The 13,149-nt window shown below is 44.0% G+C and overlaps 1 long non-coding RNA gene across 1 annotated transcript in view; it reads right to left on the bottom strand.

Moving 5' to 3' along the window:
• Nucleotides 1-3,922: 3,922 nt before the first annotated feature.
• LOC131832197 (uncharacterized) overlaps nt 3,923-13,149 on the bottom strand; it is a 49,826-nt gene continuing 40,599 nt past the window's right edge. Inside the window, exons 8-11 of the long non-coding RNA XR_009353939.1 lie at nt 9,249-9,427; nt 6,902-6,964; nt 5,567-5,764; nt 3,923-5,042 (exon numbers count right to left, since the gene is read on the bottom strand). This is a non-coding gene — a long non-coding RNA (uncharacterized LOC131832197). The remainder of the gene's footprint in view (nt 5,043-5,566; nt 5,765-6,901; nt 6,965-9,248; nt 9,428-13,149) is intronic.

Raw genomic sequence — 13,149 nt, 5'->3', positions numbered from 1 at the left:
ACAAATGAACAAACAAAACAAAACAAAAAAACAGAACTCATAGATATAGAGAACAGACTTGTGGTTGCCAGAGGGGTGGGGGGAGGGGCAAGTGAAATGGGTGAGCAGAGGCAAGAGGCTGAGACTTCCGGTTATAAAATAAGTAACGGGATGTCATGTACTTCACCGTGACTATAGTTAGTAATACTCTATTGCAAATCTGAAAGATGCCAAGAAAGTAAATCTTAAAACTTCTCATCAAAAGAAAAGAAACTTTTTGTAGCTACATATGAAGACAGATATTAATTAGGGTTGCTGCTGTGATCATTTCCTAATGTATACAAGTATGGAATCATGAAACTAATACAATGTTGAATGTCAATTACACTTCAATTTAAAAAACTTAGAGCCTCAAAATCCTAAAGCTGTCGATTTCATGAGTCTGGGGCCAGGTCAAGGAAACTGCATTTTTATTTTATTTTTTTAAGATTTATTTATTTTAGAGAGAGAGAGAGAGAGAGATAGCTCAAGCATGGGGGAAGGGGAAGGGCAGAGGAAGAGAGAATCTCAAGCACTCCCCGCTGAGCACAGAGTGGGTCGTGGGGCTCGATCTTATGACCTTGAGGTCACAACTGGAGCTGAAACCAAGAGTTGGACACTCAAACAACTGTACCACCCAGGCTCTCCAGAACCTGCATTTTTAAACGATCAGTCCAGGTGATTGGATTCAGGCAATCTGCAGACCACACTGTGAGAATAAAGATACAAGTGTCTGGGTCTGGCCACATATGTACCCTTCCAGAACTCGCAGCCCTGTGTGTCTCCCACTCCAGAGAGGAATCTGGCACACAGGTAAGAGTGGGACCTACCTACTGTCACAGAAATTCTTTCATTCAGAAAAAATAAGCCAGACTTGCACTTTTCATGTCCTTTCCTCCTGGGGCCCTCATCACTACCTGAAAATCAGGGTACACAGCTTTCAGCACTGCAATCTTGGAGAAAAACTCCCATGGGCTCCAGCTGCTGAGATCCTAAAGCAGAAAGGACTACAGATAGGGACAGTGTGACTATATTCATTTTAGAGATTTTCCCTCTTTTCCTGGGAATCCCCAAGGTGAACATGGCCACCTGGAGCTACCCAACTGGCTGGGACATTGTCCCCTTCTGTGTTCTTTGGGAGCAAGGGACACGGGGAAACAGCTGTATCTATCCAACACGCAGAAGCCCATGAGGCTGTCATGTCTCTTGAACAGATGCAGATTTCCAGCAGATGGGCTCCTCGGTGCCAGGCGCCAGGCTGCTGCAGCTGCCCAGTGGAAAGCGTGCTGCTGGCCTGGCTGTGAGCCCCTGGAGAAAATGACGAAACCTGCAGGAATGCTAGATTTTGCGGAGTGCAGACAAGCCCTCTGGGGAAGAACAGCAGCCTCAGCAGCCTCAGCACCCAGTGACACCTGATTCAGCTGCAGCATCTGTGGTCAGATAGGCGTGAGGAGGCAGGCTCCTGCTCTGGGGACTAGATAGCTTCACTGGGACTTTACACTAAAGCCAAAATGTAGCTCCATCTCAAACGAATGTACCCTTTATTTCCCAGTCCTCAAAAGTCAAGCAGAATCACGGGCCAGTCTCAAGCTTAAGTTCCTGCACCATCTCCCAACTCCCATTGGTATCGCTGGGGAGGGTTAAGCCATTGCTGTTTTTCATTCATTCAACAGACATTTAATAAATGCCTCCAATGATAGTAACTCACACTAAGTCACTGCCCTGACCAGGCATAGGCCTAGGCCTGCCAGGGGCATCTTACTCAATACTCTCCAAACTGTGTGACTGACACTCTACTTTGCATAAGGAATCAGAGGATGGCAGAGGTCAAGCAGCCTGCTTACGCTATCACACCAGTAAGAGGCGGTCAGTCCTTCCATGTGTCAGGCTGAGCTCACGTGATGCCCTCCTCTATCAGTCTTTCAACTGATTTAGCCCATCCATTCACCCACAAACCAGTCTCTATTCTCTCTGTGGGGTCTGTCCCTTAGCCCACCAACCCTGCCTCCTCTAGCACCAGCTTTCTATCAGCCCTCTTGGGTGCATCTACCACTGAGGTCCCCAACTCATCCTGATGCCTGGCCACAACTCTCCTGGTCTTCCCTACACCCTGCACTGGCTCTTCCAGTGCGGGTCCATTGAACCTCGTTGCTCCTTATGGTTCTCAGACACTCAGCTGCTGTGACATTTCTCACAGGAAGTCATCCCTGACCGACCCCTCCCCCGACATGCAGGACTCCAGTGTGTGACCTCACCACATCCTGGGGATGCCTTTAGTCCAACATGACATCCCACAGTATGTTGAGATTTTGGAGCTTCTGTCAGCATTTCCTATTAAAACAGTCTCATGGGGCGCCTGGCTGGCTCAAGAGGTATAGCACATGACTCAGGACCTCAGGGTGGGTCCTGAATTCCAGCCCCACAGTGGGGCGTAGAGTTTAATTATAAAATAAGTAAAATAAAAAATAAATAAAATAAAAATGGTTTTATGATTGTGAATGGTTGGGGCCAACATGCTACATGGCATGTGATGAGTACTCTGTAAATATTTGTTGAACCAACCAGAACAGACCCACATTCCACACCGAGGCATGGGCAAGGAAAAAGCACACCAATATTTTAACACAAGAAAGTAAAATGCAACCTCACAAATATCATTCACACTTGGAAGGGGAAAGCCATGACTGAAATACAGTAACTGAACTCTATAGGAAAGGATATTATACAGAGACTGAAGGCCTGAGTCAGGAATGTGACCACCTGGGCTGGAGTCCTGGCTTCCCTACTTACTGTGTAACCTCTGAGCCTTAGTGCTCCCATCTTTAAGACAGGAGTAGCTAATCTTACAGGGCTGTGTGAGGATTAAATGGGGTAATCCAAGGCAAGCATTTAAAAGTGTACTGTTGATGTTTAGTGAACATAATACTTATTTTTTTGTTGTCCATAATATGTGGATTTAATAGAAAAGAATGAGGGAGAAAACTAAGAAGATATACTAGCTTTAGTATTTTCAGAGTATGGTACAAATTCCCAGGCCAGGAAAAAAAAAAAAAATCCAAGTCAGAGGGGTGCCTGGCTGGCTCAGTTGAAAGAGCTTGAGACTCTTGACCTGGGGGTCGTGAGTTTGATCCCCACATTGAGTATAGAGATTACATGAATAGATATATAAAAACTTTTTTAAAAAAAATTATAAACTTTAAAAAATATGTATTAAAAATATACAAAAACTTTTTAAAAAAACTCTTTAAGTTAAAAAAAAAATCCAGGTCAGAACTGACAACCAGAGGCCCAGATTTTAAAATTTTTAATTCGCTATCATATTTTAAGATGAAGAAACAAATACTCTAATTAAAAATAGGCAGAGGGGGGTGCCTGGGTGGGTCAGTAGGTTGGGTGTCTGCCTTGGGTACAGGTCATGATACCAGAGTCCTTGGGGTCCTGGGATAGGGCTGGGAGGGCTCCTTGGTCACTAGGGAGCCTGCTTCTCCCTCTCCCTCTGCCACTCTCCCTGCTTGTGTGTTTGTGCTCTCTTTCCCTGTCAAATGTGTAAGTGAAATCTTAAAAAAAAAATATGCGAGGTTAAGAAGTCCTACAGATGGTCAACCGGTCCATGGAAAGGTGCTCAACATCACTCATCAACAGAAAAATGCAAATCAGAGCCACAATGAGTTATCACCTCCTACCAGTCAGAACAGCTAGCATCAAAAAGATAAGAAGTATGCATTGGTGAGGATGTGGAGAAAAATGAATCCTGTGTATCCTTGGTGGTAATGTAAACTGGGGTAGCCACTGTGAAAAACAGTATGGAAATCCTTAAAAAGTTAAAAATAGAAATACTATGTTATCCAGTAATTCCACTACTGGGTATTCACTCAAAGAAAATGAAAACACTAATTTGAAAAGGTATATGTGCCCTTTTTTACTGCAGCATTATTCACAATAGTCAAGATATGGACGCAAACCAAATGTTCATCAGTGGATGCAATGGATAAAGAAGATATGATGTATAAACCGTGGAATATTGCTCAGCCATAAAAATATATAAGATCTTGCCATTTGCAACCACACAGATGGACCTAGAGGGAATTACACTAAGTGAAATAAGTCAGAGAGAGAAAAACAAATACCATGTGATTGCACATATATGTGGAATCTAAAAATCGAAGCAAATGAATGACACCAATGAAAACGAGCAGAAGTAGACCCATAATACAGAGAAAAGACTGACAGTTGCCAGAGGTTAAGAGGCTGGGGTTGGTGAGGAAGACGCGTGACGGGGAGTGGGAGGTTCAGGCTTCCAATTACAGAATAAATAAGCCACGGGGATGGAAGATACAGCACAGGGAATACAGTCAGTGGAACAGTAACAGCACTGTTTGGGGACAGATGGGAGCTAACTCGTGGGGAACACAGCATCATGGATACACTCATCAAATCACCATGTTGTACACCTGAAACCAACATAACAGGGTGTCAATTATACCTCAGTTTTTAAAAACCTAGCCTCTTCTAAAAAATGGAGAAACTTTACATTAAGAGAAAGAAGTCCAGAGTTCTGCGTTCTGACTGCCCAGTGATTCCCCACATTAGAGTGGGCCCCTCCCAGCCCGACTGCTCATTAGAGTAGGCCCCTCCCAGCCCGACTGCTTCATACCTGACCTGCTTCACACCACACGCCTTTCCATCGTGACTCCTGCAGGACAGGATGCCTTCTTGGTACCGATAGAATTCATTCTTCCACACAGTTCTCTGCTCAGGAAACAACTCCAACTTCATCTGTTACCTCCTCCAACTGGGGACCCATCCAGCCTCACTTCCCACGACTCTGCATCATATCCTCCAGCCCCCACAGGCTGCCATGGCCCCTCACACTCCTTCCTGCTTTGGGCTGGAAGGGCCCCTCCCTCCCCTCTGCTCACCTGGAGTCCCCTCACCTTCCAAGGCTTAGCTCCAGTCCAATGGCCCTCAGAAGCTTCTGCCACCCTCCGCAGCCTGCAGCGCCGTTTCCCTTCCCTAGGCTTGCCCTGCACAGGGACAGGAGCAATGATGGTCAAGTGCACTTGGGTGTTCTCAGTCTTTATCCTGAACAGAAATCTGTCCTTGTCCACTCTGTTCTCTCCTTTCTCCCTGCCTTTGGGGGTCTCTGTCCTTGCTGAATCTAACCCCCTGGACTTCTGTGATCTAAAACAAAACCAGAATGGGGTGGGGGGAATAGGACAAGAGATGGGGGAGGTTAGGAGCAATAAAAGAAAAAACTAGAGTAAACCCACAGTGGGCAGTGTGCAGGAAGGAAAAGGAGGGGGCTGTAGCAGCAGCTGGGTGTGAGAGAATGGAAAAGCAAGGAAGGATGGCGGGGGGGAGTTCTGTAAGGTGTGCACTTCCATTCTGTTCCCACAACCAGTTAGAACCACCAGCCCTCTTGGTTTTTGCTTTGGCGATCCCCCATTCTACAGGTGAGTGGAAGCTCATAAGGACTGACACTTCACTTAGCTCTCCTTTCTATCTCTCAGAGTCCAGGGACTGCACACATACACACACACAGACAGACCTCGGTGTCCTCAAGTGTTCTCAGGTAAGTGACCTGAAGAAGATGTCAGGCATCAAGAACCTGGGCTCTTAGATTTCCTCTTGGCAGAAGCGTGACGAGATCAGATAGCAACGTGGTTTTGCATCCCAGCTAATACCCTGGAAGATTCTCTGGACTAGAAAGTAGTGGTTCTCACGCTTGAGCCAGCACCGCAGTCACCTGGGGTGGAGACGGGGGATAAGAGGGAAGACGCTTGTTAAAACAAAAATCATCATCGGGTCCCGCCCCCAGAGCTTCTGATTCAGCTGGTCCGGGCTGGGGTCCAGTAACTTGCTTGCCTAACAGCTCCCAGGTGATGCTGATGCTGCCAGACTGGGGGCCACACCTTGAGGAATCTGGCCCCAAAGTCCAGGGCGGAAGTCCAACTCAAAAGTCACACCACTGAACCACTTTACCAAAAAAGTAACCGTTCGCTCCCCCACGCCTTCACTATCTAACAGGTCAAGCCACCTTCCCCTTCAGGGTCTTTACTTGGCCCCGAGGACGCCCATGGCAGGGTGGAGGGTGCCCCCTTGTGGCTGACATGGAAAACTACCCGAACGGTAATACATTCGCTCTAAACCATTACGAGGTTTGCCGAACTTATTTTAACTGTATCGGCCTCACAAAGGATCCGGGGAAACCTGCGTGGTTCAATCCACTAGCTCGGGTGCACATGTAGATGAGGGGCCAAAGAGTCATGTGTGCGATGTCAAGTGCTCGGCCCAAAGGTGCTCAGGGACAGCAGAAACCACTGATTCTCATGGTCTGGGATTTTGTAGGGTGCGAAGTCTGAAAAGAATAATCCAAACCGGGTTATTCCCCGAGTTCTCTGTTGGAGAATATGCTTCATAGAAATTAGAACGGAACAATTTCAAAGCCCTGTTAGCACTGTGCGGCTAAGAAGGGACTCTGAACGAATTCGAACGATGTTTTCTCCCGAACTTCCCGAAGGGTTAGAAAGCGGACATTAGAGTGTGAGGCCGCGCGCAGCTGCGGGCTTACACAGCTGATCCCAAGCCAGCGCGCAGGGTCTCTCTGCTTATAGCCCGCCGTCCGATCCAGATGTCGGGTCTGCTGCCACCTGCTGCTCAGGCGCGGAACATGCAGGAGGAGGTAAGCAGGGGACACGGTCAGCTCAGCAGGCTTTTCAGACTTGAGAGTGTATTATTACAGCCACCTGGAGGGCTCGCTTGTTAAACCGTAAATTTCTCAGCTCCACCTTATTTGATTCAGTGAGGAAGGGGGCCCAAGAAGGTGAGTTTCTAATAACTTCCTGGGTGGTGAGACTGTTGCTGGGCGTGGTCCCCAAAGCACCTGGATGACATCTGTAGTTCTTCTTGTGCCACACATTTCTGAAGTTTGATTATTTATCAAAGCCTGTAAATGACCAAAAGCCTCTATTTAACTCAGGGCTGCTCACCTGGGACACTACTGATATTCTGTGATGGGGCAGCAGCCATGGGGGGTAGGGTGGGGGGGTGCGTGCTGTAAGCTGTAGGATGTTTAGCGTTAGCCTTGGCCTTTGTCCTCTAGATACCTGGAGCAGCTTCATCCCTCCAGGGTTTGATGAGCAAACGTATCTCAGACATTACCAGATAGCCCTGGGAAGCAAAACGGCCCCCACCCCAAAACCGCTGCTCTTAAAGGTGGGTAGATGTTCCTTTCCCATTTGGTGGACTGGGAAGGCATCCTCAAATACTGCCTTAAATACATAAAGATCCTGACATATAGTAAACTCTCAGCATCTTGGAATTAAACAAGAACAACAACAAAAAACAGCTTACATATGCTGAATACCTACTATACGCAAAGTACTCTGCTAAATCACCCCCTTTAGAGGAAAAGTAGAGAGGCAAACCAAGAAACAGACTTTCAACTATAGAGAATAAACTATTAGTAACCAGAGGGAAGGTAGGTGGGGGGATGGGCGAAAAAGGTGATGGGGATTAAGGAGGGCACCTGTTGTGATGAGCACAGTCACGTATGGAAGCGCCAAATCCTATGTCGTACACCTGAAACTAATATTATTACACTGTATGTTGACTACCCTGGAATTTAAATAAAACCTTTTTTTTTTAGTTAACATATATTATTTGCCCCAGAGGTATAGGTCTGTGAATCATCATTAAGTAAAAACTTTTAAAAAATTAAACAAATTACCCCTTTAATTCTCATAATACTTCTTTTACTGAAATTACTGAAACTAAAGCTTTGACTTGTTAAACAACTTGCTCCCAGTCATGGTTATTGCCAGTGTAAGATGTGGAGGCACATGGAATATAGGGCTATCCAGACCACGACAATCCAATAAAATCATAAAGCAAGTCACAAGTACGAGCCACGTGTGTGATTTTACATTTTACATTTATAGAAGCCACATTTAAAAAGAAAAAGAAACAGTAAAATTAATTTTAGTATAGTTTGCTTAACTTAGCATCTGAACCATTATCGTTTTAATGTGTGATCAATATTTTTTACATTGTTAATATATCTTATGTTCTTTCATTTTTTGGTACTTAGTCTTTGAGATCTTGTGTATTTTTACACTCATCATACTTCTCAATTTCCACCAGCTACATTTCAAGGGCTCAAGAGCCGTCTGTGCTGGAGGCCGCCCCTCCGGACAGCACAAGTCCAGACTGCTCAGCTGTCCTCCAGCCTTCACTTGTGGACCAACATGTGCCGATTTTACTTCCTTGTCCTTCAGTTTCTGCTTGTACTTCAGCCATTTTGTCAGACTCACAGGCCTATTCACGTGCTCTGCAATCTGTTCTTGGAGCATCTCTACTTATTTTAAAATGAGGACTACGGTTTTAATTTATTACAGTAAATGCCTCCTCTGGTGGCCAGACTGTTGACTACTATCTAATTTTAGTTCTGATGGCTCTTCCAGTGGCTGTTTCCCCACACAGTCTGTGTTTGTACTTGGGAAACAGAGATCATTCATCTTATCTGATGCTAACCACATAGGCACATTTTCATCATACTCTTGTTCTTTCTGGTTTATCTCCCAACATCTAGGAATGTTCATTCTCATTTGAGAAGTCTGCCTTTCTCTGGGCCCTCTGCAATGTTTCTCCTGTAGTTTCTCACACTGCTCTTTTAAAATGGCTTTTTTTTTTTTTTTTAAGTAGGTTCCACACCCAATGTGGAGTCCAATGCAGGGGGCCTAAACTCATGATCCTGAGATCAAGACCTGAATTCAGATCAAGAGTCGGATGCTTGGGGCACCTGGGTGGCTCAGTGGGTTAAAGCCTCAGCCTTCGGCTGGGGTCGCAATCCCGGGGTCCTGGGATCCGGCGTTGCCCCCACCCCCCCCGCCTGCCTCTCTGCCTACTTGTGATCTCTGTCAAATAAATAAATAAAATCTTAAAAAAAAAAAAAAAAAAGAGTCGGATGCTTAACCAATGGAGCCACCCAGGTGCTCCTTAAATGTTCTTGATCATTCAGGAAACCAATGATTTTTCTAGAAAATTTTGTAGCAAACCCTTAGTCTTGCCACATTCATGCATTCACACTTTACAGGTATGAAAACCAGGTGGACTTGGATCATAAGGTCAACTTATACCAATAAAAAGTAATAATGAGAGCTATTGCTTTTGAAATGCTTCCTGTGAGCCATGCACTGTGCTCAGCACCTGACACACACTGTCTTACTCACTTCTAATAGTCCCATGAGGTATATACTATTGTGATGGCCATCTTTGAGGTGAGGTGAGGAGGCACAGAGCATTGAAGTAACTTGTCCAAGGTCTCCCAGATAGCAACTGGCTGAGCTGGGGGTCTCTCTGGGTCGGTTTGATGATAAGAGTTGATTTCCTGACCTCTAGGTTCCACTGTCTGAAAGATGTTGTACAAATGTTATTCTTGTTTGAGTTTGTAACGATACGGTTCCATTGATCATACCCCTTACCTGGGTTACCATACACCTTCATGGGGAAGAAATAAATATGTATTCTCAGTATTCTAGAGATTGCTTCTGAGGCTATAGGCCAGGACTTCTCTGAATGCAGTGTGCTTGCTGTCTTAAATAGGAGACGGAGACTCAGGTCTACCATGAGCTCAGACCAGCAGGCCCAGCAAGGTCACAACCAAACCCAGAAGAAGAGTATAGGGACCGAAGCCAGAGTGCAGGAGGTCCAGGACTGGAATGTGAAAGCAGATTTCATGTGAAGACAGGCTTCCAGGGGGACAAGGGGGTGGGGCAGGTGAAGGGAAACAGGGCTCAAAGGAGGGGCTCTGCTTTTACCTTGCACTTTTGTTTTGTTAAAGATTTCAGCATGTTGCAGTGCTGATGGGGAGAAGTTAAGAGTTGAAGACACAGGAGAGCTCAGGGAAGGGTAAATGGGAATCAACAAGGATCCCAAAGAGTCAGGACAGGAAGGTGTGTGGAACCCATGTGGGGGAAATATGTTTGCCAGGTTTAATGCCAAAGTATGTTTGTTCCTCCTACATCATTCTGTCACCTCCCAATGTCACTGCCTGGTAAATGACCACCGTCAAAATGCCCATCGTCAACTGGCTTGGGAAGTTAAGTGTTTTGTATATACCTTCTCCCCATTGGGACAACTTTTTATTCTTTTCAGTGAGGAAAATGTAAATAAAATACATGATCCCAGAACGTGCATCTGGGGGCTGTTCCAAAGGCAGGTGACCTGATTTGGTAGAGGGGACACTGAAATCTGTTTCCATCTAAAATAGCTCTCACTGAGGGAGGAGTCAAGATGGCAGGCTGAGACTACTTCAGCTAGCAGGAGATCAGCTAGATAGCTTATCTAAAGATTGCAAACACCTGCAAATCCATCGGCAGATCGAAGAGAAGAACAGCAATTCTGGAAACAGAAAAACAACCACTTTCTGAAAGACCACAGTGCTCTGAAGCTAGAACTCAACCACAAGAGGAAGTTTGGAAAGAACCCAAATACATGGAGACTAAACAGCATCCTTCTAAAGAATGAATGGGTCAACCGGGAAATTAAAGAAGAATTGAAAAAAATCATGGAAACAAATGATAATGAAAATACAATGGTTCAAAATCTGTGGGACACAATAAAGGCAGTCCTGAGAGAAAAATATATAGCGTTACAAGCCTTTCTCAAGAAACAAGAAAGGTCTCAGGTACACAACCTAACCCTACACCTAAAGGAGCTGGAGAAAGAACAAGAAAGGAACCCTAAGCCCAGCAGGAGAAGAGAAATCATAAAGATCAGAGCAGAAATCAATGAAATAGAAAGCAAAAAAACAATAGAACAAATCAATGAAACTAGGAGCTGGTTCTTTGAAAGAATTAATAAAATTGATAAACCCCTGGCCCAACTTATCAAAAAGAAAAGAGAAAGGACCCAAATAAATAAAATCATGAATGAAAGAGGAGAGATCACAACTAACACCAAAGAAATACAAACTATTATAAGAACATACTATGAGCAACTCTACGCCAACAAATTTGACAATCTGGAAGAAATGGATGCATTCCTAGAAACATATAAACTACCACAACTGAACCAGGAAGAAATAGAAAGCCTGAACAGACCCATAACCAGTAAGGAGATTGAAACAGTCATTAAAAATCTCCAAACAAACAAAAGCCCAGGGCCAGATGACTTCCCGGGGGAATTCTACCAAACATTTAAAGAAGAACTAATTCCTATTTTCCTGAAACTGTTCCAAAAAATGGAAATGGAAGGAAAACTTCCAAACTCATTTTATGAGGCCAGCATCATCTTGATCCCCAAACCAGACAAGGATCCCATCAAAAAAGAAAGCTCTAGACCAATATCCTTGATGAACACAGATGCGAAAATTCTCACCAAAATACTAGCCAATAGGATTCAACAGTACATAAAAAGGATTATTCACCACGACCAAGTGGGATTTATTCCAGGGCTGCAAGGTTGGTTCAACATCTGCAAATTAGTCAGTGTGATACAACACATCAATAAAAGAAAGAGCAAGAACCATATGATACTCTCAATAGATGCTGAAAAAGCATTTGACAAAGTACAGCATCCCTTCCTGATCAAAACTCTTCAAAGTGTAGGGATAGAGGGCACATACCTCAATATCATCAAAGCCATCTGTGAAAAACCCACCACAAATATCATTCTCAATGGAGGAAAATTGAAAGCTTTTCCGCTAAGGTCAGGAACACGGCAGGGATGTCCATTATCACCACTGCTATTCAACATAGTACTAGAGGTCCTAGCCTCAGCAATCAGACAACAAAAGGAAATTAAAGGCATCCAAATTGGCAAAGAAGAAGTCAAATTATCACTCTTTGCAGATGATATGATACTATATGTGGAAAACCCAAAAGACTCCACTCCAAAACTGCTAGAACTTGTACAGGAATTCAGTAAAGTGTCAGGATATAAAATCAATGCACAGAAATCAGTTGCATTTCTCTACACCAACAACAAGACAGAAGAAAGAGAAATTAAGGAGTCAATCCCATTTACAATTGCACCCAAAACCATAAGATACCTAGGAATAAACCTAACCAAAGAGGCACAGAATCTATACTCAGAAAACTATAAAGTACTCATGAAAGAAATTGAGGAAGACACAAAGAAATGGAAAAATGTTCCATGCTCCTGGATTGGAAGAATAAATATTGTGAAAATGTCTATGCTACCTAAAGCTATCTACACATTTAATGCAATTCCTATCAAAGTACCATCCATCTTTTTCAAAGAAATGGAACAAATAATTCTAAAATTTATATGGAACCAGAAAAGACCTCGAATAGCCAAAGGGATATTGAAAAAGAAAGCCAAAGTTGGTGGCATCACAATTCCGGACTTCAAGCTCTATTACAAAGCTGTCATCATCAAGACAGCATGGTACTGGCACAAAAACAGACACATAGATCAATGGAACAGAATAGAGAGCCCAGAAATAGACCCTCAACTCTATGGTCAACTAATCTTCGACAAAGCAGGAAAGAATGTCCAATGGAAAAAAGACAGCCTCTTCAATAAATGGTGCTGGGAAAATTGGACAGCCACATGCAGAAAAATGAAATTGGACCATTTCCTTACACCACACACGAAAATAGACTCAAAATGGATGAAGGACCTCAATGTGAGAAAGGAATTCATCAAAATCCTTGAGGAGAACACAGGCAGCAACCTCTTCGACCTCAGCCGCAGCAACATCTTCCTAGGAACATCACCAAAGGCAAGGGAAGCAAGGGCAAAAATGAACTATTGGGATTTCATCAAGATCAAAAGCTTTTGCACAGCAAAGGAAACAGTTAACAAAATCAAAAGAAAACTGACAGAATGGGAGAAGATATTTGCAAACAACATATCAGATAAAGGACTAGTGTCCAAAATCTATAAAGAACTTAGCAAACTCAACACCCAAAGAACAAATAATCTAATCAAGAAATGGGCAGAGGACATGAACAGACATTTCTGCAAAGAAGACATCCAGATGGCCAACAGACACATGAAAAAGTGCTCCATATCACTCGGCATCAGGGAAATACAAATCAAAACCACAATGAGATATCACCTCACACCAGTCAGAATGGCTAAAATCAACAAGTCAGGAAATGA

This window comes from Mustela lutreola, chromosome 5 (assembly GCF_030435805.1).
Source record: "Mustela lutreola isolate mMusLut2 chromosome 5, mMusLut2.pri, whole genome shotgun sequence".
NCBI classification, from domain to species: domain Eukaryota; kingdom Metazoa; phylum Chordata; class Mammalia; order Carnivora; family Mustelidae; genus Mustela; species Mustela lutreola.
This window is presented reverse-complemented; position numbering and strand designations above follow the sequence as displayed.